This window comes from Nipponia nippon, unplaced genomic scaffold (assembly GCF_047370975.1).
Source record: "Nipponia nippon isolate SJK-2023a ecotype South Korea unplaced genomic scaffold, ASM4737097v1 scaffold_5, whole genome shotgun sequence".
NCBI classification, from domain to species: Eukaryota; Metazoa; Chordata; class Aves; order Pelecaniformes; family Threskiornithidae; genus Nipponia; species Nipponia nippon.
Window position 1 is genome coordinate 93477155 of NW_028262369.1, and position 12484 is coordinate 93489638.

General features: G+C 39.0%; 1 protein-coding gene across 1 annotated transcript in view; it reads left to right on the top strand.

Moving 5' to 3' along the window:
* The window catches only part of THSD7B (thrombospondin type 1 domain containing 7B), a 540474-nt gene that overhangs the window by 53816 nt on the left and 474174 nt on the right, over positions 1-12484 (top strand). The window lies entirely within an intron of this gene.

Here is a 12484-nt window from a genome sequence, read left to right on the forward strand (position 1 = left end):
CTTGGATTTGCTTCTGTGGACTCACACTAAGAGTGTGCTATATTCGTGTCTTAAGAGCATATGGATAAAATTAGAAAATCTAATTCAGATATTCATGTATACGTGTATGCAGTTTCACAATTTCATGATTTCTCAGTACATAGCTTTAGAGATACAGTTATACCTGGGACTGTGCATTGCGTCTCCTACCAGCGTAAACAGAACACAGCTACTTGGAGACTAACAGACTGCACAGGGCCCTGTGCGACCTGGTCTGGCTTTGAATCCAGAGGTTCCTTCCAATCCGAACTATTCTGTGACTCAAAACAGGTCCATCAGATCATGTCCGCATACCTCTGCTACTAGCAGTGCCCAGAGTTACCTGGATCAAAATACATCCACTTATGTTTGCGTCCATTTAGCCTGTTTGCTCTACACAATGGAAATAGCATTTTGATGCTGTGTTTCCACCCTGACAGGTTTTCATCAATCTTTTGTTGAAATGGTGTCTGCGGAACTCTGTGCTTGGGATGTAGCGAAACATGCTAGCTTGTGCCATGGTTTTTTTTAACATTTTCACACATTTCTTCTAATTCCTTTGTTTGGGTGTGGTGGTAGGTATTGATTTTTCACATGTGGTGAGCTTCTGAGCTTGCTGAAATAGTATCTTTACCTCATTTGCCCACTTGTTTTGTGTCTAAAAAGTGGCACTGAAAGCAGAGTAGGAGCAACAACTCTTCCTGTTTAGCTTAGCAGTCTGAAGCTCACAAATGTTTTAGTTTTATTGCAACAGCTTTGAAGTAAAGTCTGTACGTGTGCCTGCTGAACCTCAGCTTGGATACTTGTTTTTGAATCTGCATGCCAGGGATCGCTCCTGTCTCGGCTTCCTCTCAAAACCAGTGACCGAATCTGTTGTTCAGCAAGTAGGGAAGTTGCCCAAATTCAGTGATGTACATTCCCATCGTTTCTTTCTTTTGGATCTCTCCTCCCATTTCCCCTGAAAATTCACTTTAGAATTCCAAACATTTTTTTACTGCTGGAAACCAGGATTGCCATATGCCGTTAAGATATGGCCTTTTTTCTATCAGGAGGTGCAGGAGTAAGACTGGCTTTACGTTTTTGACTCAGTGCTTCCTACTTAGGTAATATAATTGACATCATTTACTCAGTAACTGTCCATCAGTTTGATGTCCGTTGAAAACATGACCCAGCATTTCTAAAACAACCAAAAAATCTCCATTAAGTGTTGCCAAATTTTCAGTGCTGCAGTCAAGCTCTGTATATACAGTACTTGCTTAAATACCGTGAGTAAATACACATATACAGCCTGCTATATCCGTTTATTTATAGTCAAATATAAGGATGTAGATAGAGAGCTGTAGGAATATTTATGGCAGCTGTGTTTCTTTCTCTGTTCATTAATTGCCAGTGAAATGAGCATGATGTTTCACACTTATTATTTTGAGCTGATTGGTTATGAATAGTGATATTCGCTCTTGCTGTTTTGAAAATTTGATAGGTAGGATTTAGGGCCTAATCTTTGTAAATAATCACTGAGGTCACACAGTATGATTTCTTCTCAGTCATTAGGTGACCAATCTCTATGAAAGCAGAACTGCTTGAAGAAATGATTGGGATGTGGAACCTCTGTTTCCAATTTAACGGGGAGGTAAATCCAGTTTTCAGGGTATCTCTTACTGCATAAAGAGTGCTCCAGCCTCATGATATAAAGAGCTAATCTCTTACAACTGAACTTGCTAAACTTTCGTCTTGCTGGTTCAAATTCATTTTTAGAAAGTGGAACAGGCAACATTGGGCAAATTTTATGCTGAACCAGGCATCATCCACATCATTTCCATAACGGATGGAACAAAGACTTTACAAACATCATGGCCTGTGCTCTGGCTGATTTGACAGAAAAGTGATAGTGTGCTAATGCCCGATCCAGATCAGATCTGTACAGTTGGGTGATTCAGCAACAATCTGTTATGAGGAACTGTGGAGCCCTCACCTCTACAAGAGAAGGTGAGGCAGAATCCTTAAGGAGCATAAAGAATAGAAGATGCGCACCCTAGAAAAGAAAGGGCATTAAAAATCTTTCCCTGCCTTTTCCTTTTTCACAAGAAGGAGAACTGCATTTGGCTTGTACATGGACCTGAATGTGAAATAGCTGTGTTCCTCTCTGCCACGGAGAGAGGAACTTACCATCCAAACTCAGTTCAGCTCTCTTTTTTCACTCTCACCAGATTATTGCACACATAGGAGAAGCATCTAGAAATTAGTTGTGATGCATATTTGTTCATGTGTGCATGTTTGCTCACGCTTCAGTGTACCTAGTTATGCATCAGCATACATTTAAAAAAAATCTTTCCCAAACGTACATATAAACAGAGAACAAGTGAGTGAGTGTCAGTGAAGAAGTAAGAAAAAATGCCATTCAAGCAAACTGTCATCTGTGTTTAGCTATATCATTACCCTCCAAGGTAGAGCTGAACAGAAGTACAAGGAGTGTAGAAGCTTCAATACTTAGCAGTGATGGTTCCAATTTAGCTTAATTTACACTTCAAAATTTTTCCGTTAAAAATTGTAGCCTACGATCCTGTTCCTTCATTCATGAGTTCAGTGCAAATGAACATGGGAAGAAAGACTTCAGTCTTGAAATACTCGCTTTATAAATGAATCTGTTATTCTAGGAATTTGCCATTATTTTAAGTAGATGGTTCTGTATTTCTGAGGTTATTTTTCAGTACTGAGTGAATATCGTGAAAAACATACAAGAGGGGAATTCTAAAAATATTTCTAGGTTACAGTTTGTGTTCAGGACAGTCTGTACTAAGTGCTATTTTATCTTTTTTTTTAACTTATAAAAACAGGAAGAAGCCTTGCTACTTCTGAGGACCCTGATAAATGTTTCTACCTGTCTTTTTCTAGAAAGATCTCTTCAGGTGCCAAGCAAGGGTCACTGTAACCATGGATACTTATACTCCATTTTCCCCTTGGGTTTCTGTGAAAAACTTGGTATGATGCCCAGTTTAAACCGCATTTTGTGTTAGGTAATCATAGGCTCAGACTGTTCTTGAGTATTGTGGTTTTAAGTTTTCAACGGTTGCTCTGTGGTTTGAAAGCTGTGTTTTTTATTCCTTCTTCTTTTCTAAGCAAAGATGTTAAAGCAAAGTTGCTTGATAACAATTATTCCACCAAAATAAAGTCTTTTGGGAAGGATTGATTGTCATGTGGTTTAAAACTGAAACCAAACTAAGAAACCGCTTTAGCATCATGTTCAATGCAAAATATGTAACATTTTACTGAATTTGGAAAGAGACTATTCAATTCCTGGAATTTGTCAAAATGCACTTAGGAATTAGAAAAGACTCGATCTGTTTTTAATATGTGTCTTACAAGTCAGTCTTAGAGAGATTTCTATATGTATTTTAGTGAAAAGTGGAATGCTTATTTTCCATGAACTAGCCTGTCAATTCTCCTCTGCTGCTTTCATATAGATCTACAAAGGATCCAAGTCCGGTTGAAGGAGCAGTGTAATTCAGCTGAGGGGAGAAACTAATTGTAGATTTTTCTCACCTTTCAAAAACATTGGAGGTGTTGAGTAAGTGGACAAAGGCAAAGATACCTAATATGAATAAGTATGAATGAGTATATAGAAATGGAAACTGCCCTACGGGATGTGGAAGCAAAGCTCAAGAAGTGCCATGTGATCAGATCAGAAGAACCATATCAGCTCCACCAAATTCTGAAAGAGCTATGTTAAATGAGAAGTCTTGAAACAGTTAGTTTTTAATAAATCTGTCAAAACCAGGACAAAGTCATGTGATTATTGAATGGCAAATGCAAGGCCTATGTTTAAAAAGAGTAACATGGGCTATTACTGCTTTAGTTGTCTTATTAGCATGCAAAGCTTTCGAACAGCCTCTGGTGGGAAGAATATTTAAAAGTGTGGAAGTAAATCTTCAACAAGGCTACATGTCGGGTCCTGGACTTGGGTCCCAACAACCCCATGCAACGCTACAGGCTTGGGGAGGAGTGGCTGGAGAGCTGCCCGGCGGAAAAGGACCTGGGGGTGTTGGTTGACAGCTGCCTGAATATGAGCTGATGGTGTGCCCAGGTGGCCAAAAGGGCCAATGGCATTGTGACTTGCATCAGAAATAGCGTGGCCAGCAGGCCCAGGGAGGTGATCGTCCTCCTGTACTGGGCACTGGTGAGGCTGCACCTCGAGTCCTGTGTTCAGTTTTGGGCCCCTCACTACAAGAAGGACATGGAGGTGCTGGAGCGTGTCCAGAGAAGGGCAACGAAGCTGGTGAAGGGTCTGGAGCACAAGGCTTATGAGGAGCGGCTGAGGGAGCTGGGGTTGTTTAGCCTGGAGAAGAGGAGGCTGAGGGGAGACCTTATTGCTCTCTACAACTACCTGAAAGGAGGCTGTAGCGAGGTGGGGGTCGGTCTCTTCTCCCAAGTAACAAGTGATAGGACGAGAGGAAACGGCCTCAAGCTGCACCAGGGGAAGTTTAGGTTGGACATTAGGAAAAATTCCTTCACCAAAAGGGCAGTCAGGCACTGGCACAGGCTGCCCAGGGAAGTGGTTGAGTTTCCATCCCTGGAGGTATTTAAAAGAAGGGTAGACGTGGTGCTTGAGGACATGGTTTAGTGGTGGACTTGGCAGTGCTAGGTTAACGGTTGGACTTGATGATTCTTAAAGGTCTTTTCCACCCTAAACGATTCTATGATTCTATGATTCCATAAATGGAAAATAGAGCAAAAAGGAAGTTGAATTTATAAAGATACATTGTAGTAGGACTACTTAATAGCTTTCATTGATAATTAATTTTCTAGGCAAAGGAACTAGAGTAGATTCCACGTGTCTGGACTTTATTAAAGCATTTCATATGATGCTATTTGAGTGTTGACGAGCTTGGTTTGTTAAGCTAGACTCTGTGGGAATTAATACAGTATATCTAATATGGATGAGGAAGTTTATAAAAGGAAATAACAATGATGACACTGAAAGGGAAATAGTAGGCTGCAAGAAGGCAATCAGTAGAGCTCTTCAAGGTTCATTGTTGGAACCAGTAACACTTACTATTTTCATAGAATCATAGAATCGTTAAGGTTGGAAAAGACCCTTAAGATCATCGAGTCCAACCATTAACCTATCACTACCAAGTCCACCACTAAACCGTGTCCTCGAGCACCACGTCTACCCTTCTTTAAAATACCTCCAGGGATGGAGACTCAAACACTTCCCTGGGCAGCCTGTGCCAGTGCCTGACTGCCCTTTCGGTGAAGAATTTTTTTCTAATATCCAACCTAAACTTCCCCTGGCGCAGCTTGAGGCTGTTTCCTCTCATCCTAATTTTGCATTTGCTTTGGGACAAAAAGTAGTAAGCTACTGAAATTCGCTACTAGTGGAAAGCGAGGTGTCACTGTTGAAACTGAGATATCCTCAGACATGACAGAAGGGAGAAAAACAAAAATATATTAGCCAGTTGCAGGATGAGTCTGAATTTCTCATATACAGCCGAGAGAGATGTCCTTGCTTATTGAATGTATCAAGTAGGGTATACTGAAGGGAGAAAGAAGTACTATTGCTGCCATACAGAGCACTGGAAAGGTGTCTTCTGAAATATTTTTTACAATTCTTAACAAGAAAAATGAATTCAAATGGAATGGGTGTAGAGAAGGATGATCGGGGTGAAGTGTGGAATGGTGAGCTGCTCCTGCGAGAGGAGACTGAAAGAGCTTCTTTTCCTTAGTTCACAAAATGAATGTTGAAAGGAACAAGCGGGATAGCAGACATCTGAAAAGGAAAAGAAATACTTGGACCAGTATTAGCACACAACTGACTGGCTGTGATAGCATGGTCAATACGCATTGTAAAAACATGAAAAAGTTTTAAATTGTCAGAGGAAAAAGTTTCAGGAACAGTTTCCCAAGAAAAGAGAATTTTAAGCAATTGACTGCTTTGACAGACTTGATGGGACTTGTTGACCCTGGTTGAATCCCATTATTCTAGGTTCTGATCTGGAATTCTGTTCCTTTGATAGCTGGAATGTCTGTGAAAGTTAAAGTGTCACATACTTGATGATCACAGAATCTAAGCATTTGTGTAACTTTTATACCACACATTTTTGTTAAATTCAAAAAAGTTTATGTCCCTTTCTTTAGGATTTCAGGTGCTATTAGGGTAGCAAGATCAATTTTATGTGAGATGGAAATAACTGCTGAGAAAGTACCCTTCTGGTGCCTGAAGACAAAGTAGTATTGAGTAGATCATAAAATCTTGATTTTGCTCTAAGAGAGAAGCAATTTTCAGCCACAACTGTCAGATTTTAGTGTCCAAGCCATGAATCTATGCCAGAGCTGGTGTGCAAGTCTCTGTTGACCAATACGGCAACTGTACTGCTTGTATCAAGTGTAAGTATTTGTACCTTGAAAATACGGATCTTAGAGTAGCATATAACATCAGTCATGTTCTGTACTGCTGTTTATCACAAAAACACAATCAAAATCATTAATTCAGTAGTTCCTGACTGACTGTGTAAGAACCACTATTGTAGAGAAGATTTGAGGACGGCCAGTCATAACCAAAGTGTTATTCTTTGAATAACAGTCAAACGCAAACAATTCAAATCTTATGAACAAAGAGACAAGAGCCTTTTCATCATTTGTGTGTCTTATTGCCAGTGGAAGGTGGTTTCCTATAAGAAAGGTAGCAATCAAAAGCAAGAAGAGGCAAGTAAAAGCAAAATGTAAACATACAGAGCCAGAATCTAGGGGTTAGGAGGAGGTCAGTGCCTGACATGGTAAAAGCAAAGTTTAATTGTATTCTTAGACTTCGATTTTTAAATTGGTACCCCACTGAGGGAAAGGCTGCAGTCTAAGCAGCAAATACTTTAGGTGCATTATGTTAGATATTAGGGAATACAACCACAATCACAAATCCACCGGAAAGTTGGTTTAGTTAATTATTGGAATGGTAGCTTGGATGCCAGCAGCATATGTCTTTCCATATTAAATGCTCTGTAGAATTTGAATGTGCATTTGTGTCTGTTCCTATAAATTGGATGTACACAATGAAATAGAAGTAACGTAGTAAAAAACAACAGTTTGTCTCTACTTCTAGATAATGTCTAGTTGATTGCAAAGCAGAACTTGTGCAACTTCTTACACTCCAATCAGGGACAGATGGACAAGAAATGGCAGTGAGTGTTTAACTGGCCTCATGCCCATTCTTTGTTCTAAAGTCCCTGAAAAGACTCTTAGTTCTGGGTAACAAAACGATGGTGAGTCTGCCTGTGTTTCTTTGTAATATTAATTACGTGTAAACCACTTTCCATACAGGTAAATTCCTTCTCAGAGAGATAGCTTCTAAGCAGGGCCCACAAAATAAAACTAAAAAGGCAGTTAACTTAGTGGTAAAGGATAAAAGGGAAACATAAAAATAAGACTGTATATACAATGCTTGTACATGTAATAATGAAATAAGGTCCTATGTACAATCATCCCAGAATAGCTTGTCCAACAGAAAATATCATACATGAAATAACAGAAGGATCAATATCAGCTCAATTATTTACTTGCAAGTGCTAGTAACAGAAATGTAATCTCTCTAGGAGCCTGTCTAACTTATGCATCTGGCTTTTCAAAAAAATAATGTGGTGAATTATGAAAGGAGTATGGAGCTGAGCACAACCTGGATCCTGGTGTTGTTCTCAAGGTGGAGAAATCACCTTGAAGTTAACAGCTTTTTATTTGTGGAATGAGGGCTGCTTTGGGAAAAGTTAGGTTAAACAGTGAAGAGAGTGAGGAGTAGCAAAGAAGATGAACAATAAGTTCAGAAGAAGCAAACAAATAGGAACAGAGACAGTCGGGTCATTGAGGGACAAAAGCATGAAAAGATGGTGACAGATGAAGTCGATAGTCCCTCTTTTTTATTTTCAGTTCTCACAAAACCATAGAAAAGCAACCTTATCCTGGTGGATAGGAAGAGGTGAAGATTTCTCAGTCAAGGAGCAGGTCTGTTTGAATTGCTGCAGGCTGAGCAGAATGACAAATGAAAACGCAGAGGAAAATGGGGGCCTTAGGGGAAATTTGTCCTAGCTCAGTAAGGACAGGGATAGTACCAGATTCACAGAGACTTATTTATCATCCAAGGAAAAAAAGACAAGAGAAAGTAGCGAAAATAATGGACTTACTCGAATTTTATTTCTGTGAGAAATATTTTAAATACAAATAGACAGACACAAAGTTCTTTAATAATACATGTTGGTGCATTTGTGCTTGTGTCTACTCTAAAAGGAAAGGAATGCAGTGCTTGTGAAAGTGTAAGACTGGGGGCTTTCAAGATAGGAAAACCTGTTTTATTGCTAGTGCAAGTAGAGCACAATGAGTAGAAGTCAAATGTGGATCACATTATAATTTCCATCTCTGGGTGCTAAATAGGAATTCTCTTTATCTGTTTGTCCACCGTGTTATTATTAAAACATTTTGGGTATAATTTTATCTCTATCAAGTAGCAATTTTCTTTCTACTGCTACTAAACAGGAAACCTTAGTGGATTATTCCTCTGGCTTCTTGCATGCATATGCAAGTACACATACACACATAGATACCTACCCGCATTCTCTGGCCTTTGAACTGTGAAATGGTGCGGAGGGGACAACTCTCAACTGTAACAGTGGACAACCTGTAGCATATTCCCCACTGAACCACATGACAAAGATCCTCTGAGGACCAAAACAGTCACCACTACAGCTCACCAAAATAGCATTTTATCTGTTCTGATTACAGGAATTCCATAGATGGAGGGCTTTATTTTTTGTAGAGTAGTGCTATAATAGCTGCGATGGTTCCACCAGTCTCATTCCTAACCATGAGGACTTACCTACAGAATAAAAAGAGTTTATTTAGTTCTTTCCCTGCAGTAGTCAACAGGGTGTCATTTAGGTCGAAGTGTAAGATGGGGCCACTTGTCCATTAGGAAGTGGAATGAAACCACTAATTCATTTTATGTAGACTACAAAACAGCTGCCAGACAGTAATAATTTTCAGTCAGTGCTGACCTGGGGTAGATTTAACAAGTGACCTAGAAATGAAAAGCTCAATAGGCAACTGCAAATCCCCCGAGTTATTTGAAAAGGCATGTTTCTAAAAGATTTAGAAATGTATAATTTAGTAAGGGACAGATAGTATGTTTTAATTAATATGCTTGTATTTTTCTAGGTCAGATTTGCTTTTCTAGTTTACTTGATATTGTCATTTATATGAATAAAGAATGAATGTAAAATACTAATTCATAAGAATAGTTATGTTTTTATCGACTTTGCATGAAGCTAAATTAACTCATAAACAGGAAAGTGATACAGAACCAAACTCTTGGAGTGCATATTTGCATTTATGAAAATGAGTGAAAATTCTAAGAGTAAATGCAGTGCATTTTGAAATCAGCAAAATGTTTCTTTGGTTCTCCCTGTCAAGGGAGGTACCCAGGACTGGGTAATGCGACTGTTTCGGGGCAAGGGCATGGGCAAAAAAGGCTAACGCTGTTAGGTTTTGAACAAACATGAATAACCGGGGGGTAAATTATAAAATAGTGAATGGCCTAGAGAAAACAGAGGAGGAGCTTATTGTCTTCTAATTTTACAAGACTAAAATAAGGGGACAGTCAATGAACTTAAAATAGTGGTGACCTTTTGCTCCTTTGGCTGAGGAAGCTACACAGCTGGTGTGCCTGAGTACCAGTAGCAGAGGGAGGTCACTGGCCAGGCGTGTTGTGTGTGCTGCTACGATTTTCAGATCACTGAAGCTAAAAATGTACAGGGGTTCCAGAAAGGAGAAGATGCTTATATGAATATTGTATATACCCAGAGTTGTTACAATCAGTAATATCTGCTTCCATAGTAATAAGTTTCAGGTAGAAAAGGGATAGATGACTATTCACTTTTTTTTTCCTGGTAGAGTTAATTTTCTGATGTTTTATTTCCCTAAATTTGTTCATCGTGGAATTGGAGCCCATACAAGGGAAGTGGTGGGATTATATTGCTAGGATCAAGACTGTGGGACAAGCCATTATATCTTCTTACCAGTAACGTCAAAATGCATTTTTAGAGATCCGTGGAAAATATAATGGCTGGCACGGGGGGAAAAGCAAAACATTTGTCAACTTGCTTTTTTACTGCTGGCCACTATCAAATGAAGGATACTGTGTAATGTGCTCTAGGGTCTAATGCAGTGTGGAAATCTCCATATTTCTATTGACATAAGCTACAACATTTTAGTTTACCTAGAGAGGAACTTCACTCTAATCCTTGCTACATAGAACTTGTCAGTTGGGACTCCAGGGTTTTATTAATGGCTCTACCTTTCATGCGCTGGATGACTCCAGGCAAGCCATTTAACCGCCACTGCATCAGCTTAATGCTTTTTAAAAAGAAGATAACATTGTGTGTGCTTAAATCCAAGAGAACCTTGAATATTAGGTGATCTCATATTATATGGGTTGGGTTAGGAAATATGCATAATAAATCAGTGTTTCTGAAGTGAGGTCGTTGGGGTTTTTTTGGAAAAAAACCCAAATTTGGTTTTGATCTGTTCATAAAGGTGACCTCAAATTCCCTTACATTGACTGTGACAATACTGTGCCTAAGAACAGAGGAGAAACTATTAGTGTGGCCTGCTTGGCCTTGTGTCACAGATGCAAAGTTGCCTTACATTACCTCATGTTTACTACAAGGCATTACTCCCCAAAGGCTGACCACACACATCTTCTACCTCTACTAAATCAAGGTGAGCTGTTGTCTTATTCCATGTCTGTCATGGTACTACCTACTCATTTTCTGAAACTGTAATGTGAACAAAATATTTTTCTTCCAGCCAGCAAGAAACTTTTAGCCGTGTTATTTTGGGCTGTTTGATGGAAATATTGAGTTTTGCAGTTTTCCTCATAGATGCTGAGGTTGTTGACCTCTATTGAAAGAGTTTGCGGGATAGCTGCTGAGCCATTTCTGTCTTCTGCACACCTAAATTTTGCTCTTGTTGTTGACATTTTCATAGTTCCAGTAGGATAGAGCTGTCATCAAGGGAAGTTGAGATCACACAGCATGAAATGATCCCTCATTTAAAAGACACTGAAGGAGAGTTTTGGACAGGGAGAACAAATAATTTAACCTAACTGAATGCCCCTGATCAGAGGAATGAAGAGGTCTGAACATGCAGATGATGATGGTCTTCCAGTGGTTTGCACTGGTTTGAAGATTTAATGAAATGTACTTCTGAACATTGATTATACATGTAGGCACAAAAAATTGGACTCTTCAAAGAATTAGTCTATGAATTGCCATAGTAAAGTTCTAATGCATTGTTAAAGAAGAATTCTTTTACTGATCAAGGCAGAAAAGGTTTTACTAGCCATGAATTCATAGATAGGACATACTACATCTTTTTTTACTTAGGTTTGTATTTTGGTTTTAGTATAGAATCTCTGCAATCCAAATAGAAATATCTTTATCTGGGGTCAGAATGTTTGCCTGGACTAAGTTAACAAGCTGCGGGGGCGGGGGGGGGAATAAATTTGTAGCTTAGGCAGAAACTCCCTTTTTTTGCAGTATACATCCAAACCGAATGAGTTCAGTATTAATAGTGCCCACCTACAGATGTCTGCAAATGGAGTTACCTATCAGTTGGTTAGGGAAAAATTCTGAGGCTCCTTGTTAAAAAGAAAGATGGGATATTCCCTCAAAAATATAAATGGATTCAAAAATAATGAAGACCAATAAACAGAGCAGGGCTTTGCAGAGTGAGGATTTTCAACTTGCATAAGTTGACACAGAAATTTGGAAATGTATGTATGTCGGTCATCCAGGGTAACTGCTATGTGTAAATTTAACACTGATTTCCCAGAAGCAGTGAGCAATCAGGGAAAGCTGTAAGAAATTTTGACTTCTAATTCACTGACCTGAAAATTGTAACTCGTTCTGGTATATTGTGATTAGTTAAGTACAGGGTATCCAAATACTTTATGAATAGTTTCTTTAACTAAATATCGAGTATCAAATAATATTCAGATCTTTAGGTATATATAGTGATATTTCAAACGCTTAACAACACTAGATGCAGAAGAGATTATATTTAAACAGAGGGTACATGATCTTGGGAAACTTTCAGCGCATGAATTAATATACCCTGTAAAACTCCATTTTACTGTTTATAGTAAATTATCTTGACATGAATAGCAATGAATTGAAAATATCATTTAATGAACTGGACCATGGGTTAACATCTCTTCTCTTAAACCCTGAAAATTAAGAAGCATCCAAACAATGACTTCTGATAATCCCCTCAAATAAGGCTTAAGTTCCTGAAGTGATTCCTTTGCTGAAGTAGCCGCTTTGTGTAACAAGGAGCCTTATACAAAGGCTCCCTATGGCAGGAAGATGATAGGCAGGATGCAGGCTTGAAAGTTTGCTGGCCCAGTGAAGATTTTTTATAGCCTTGGGCT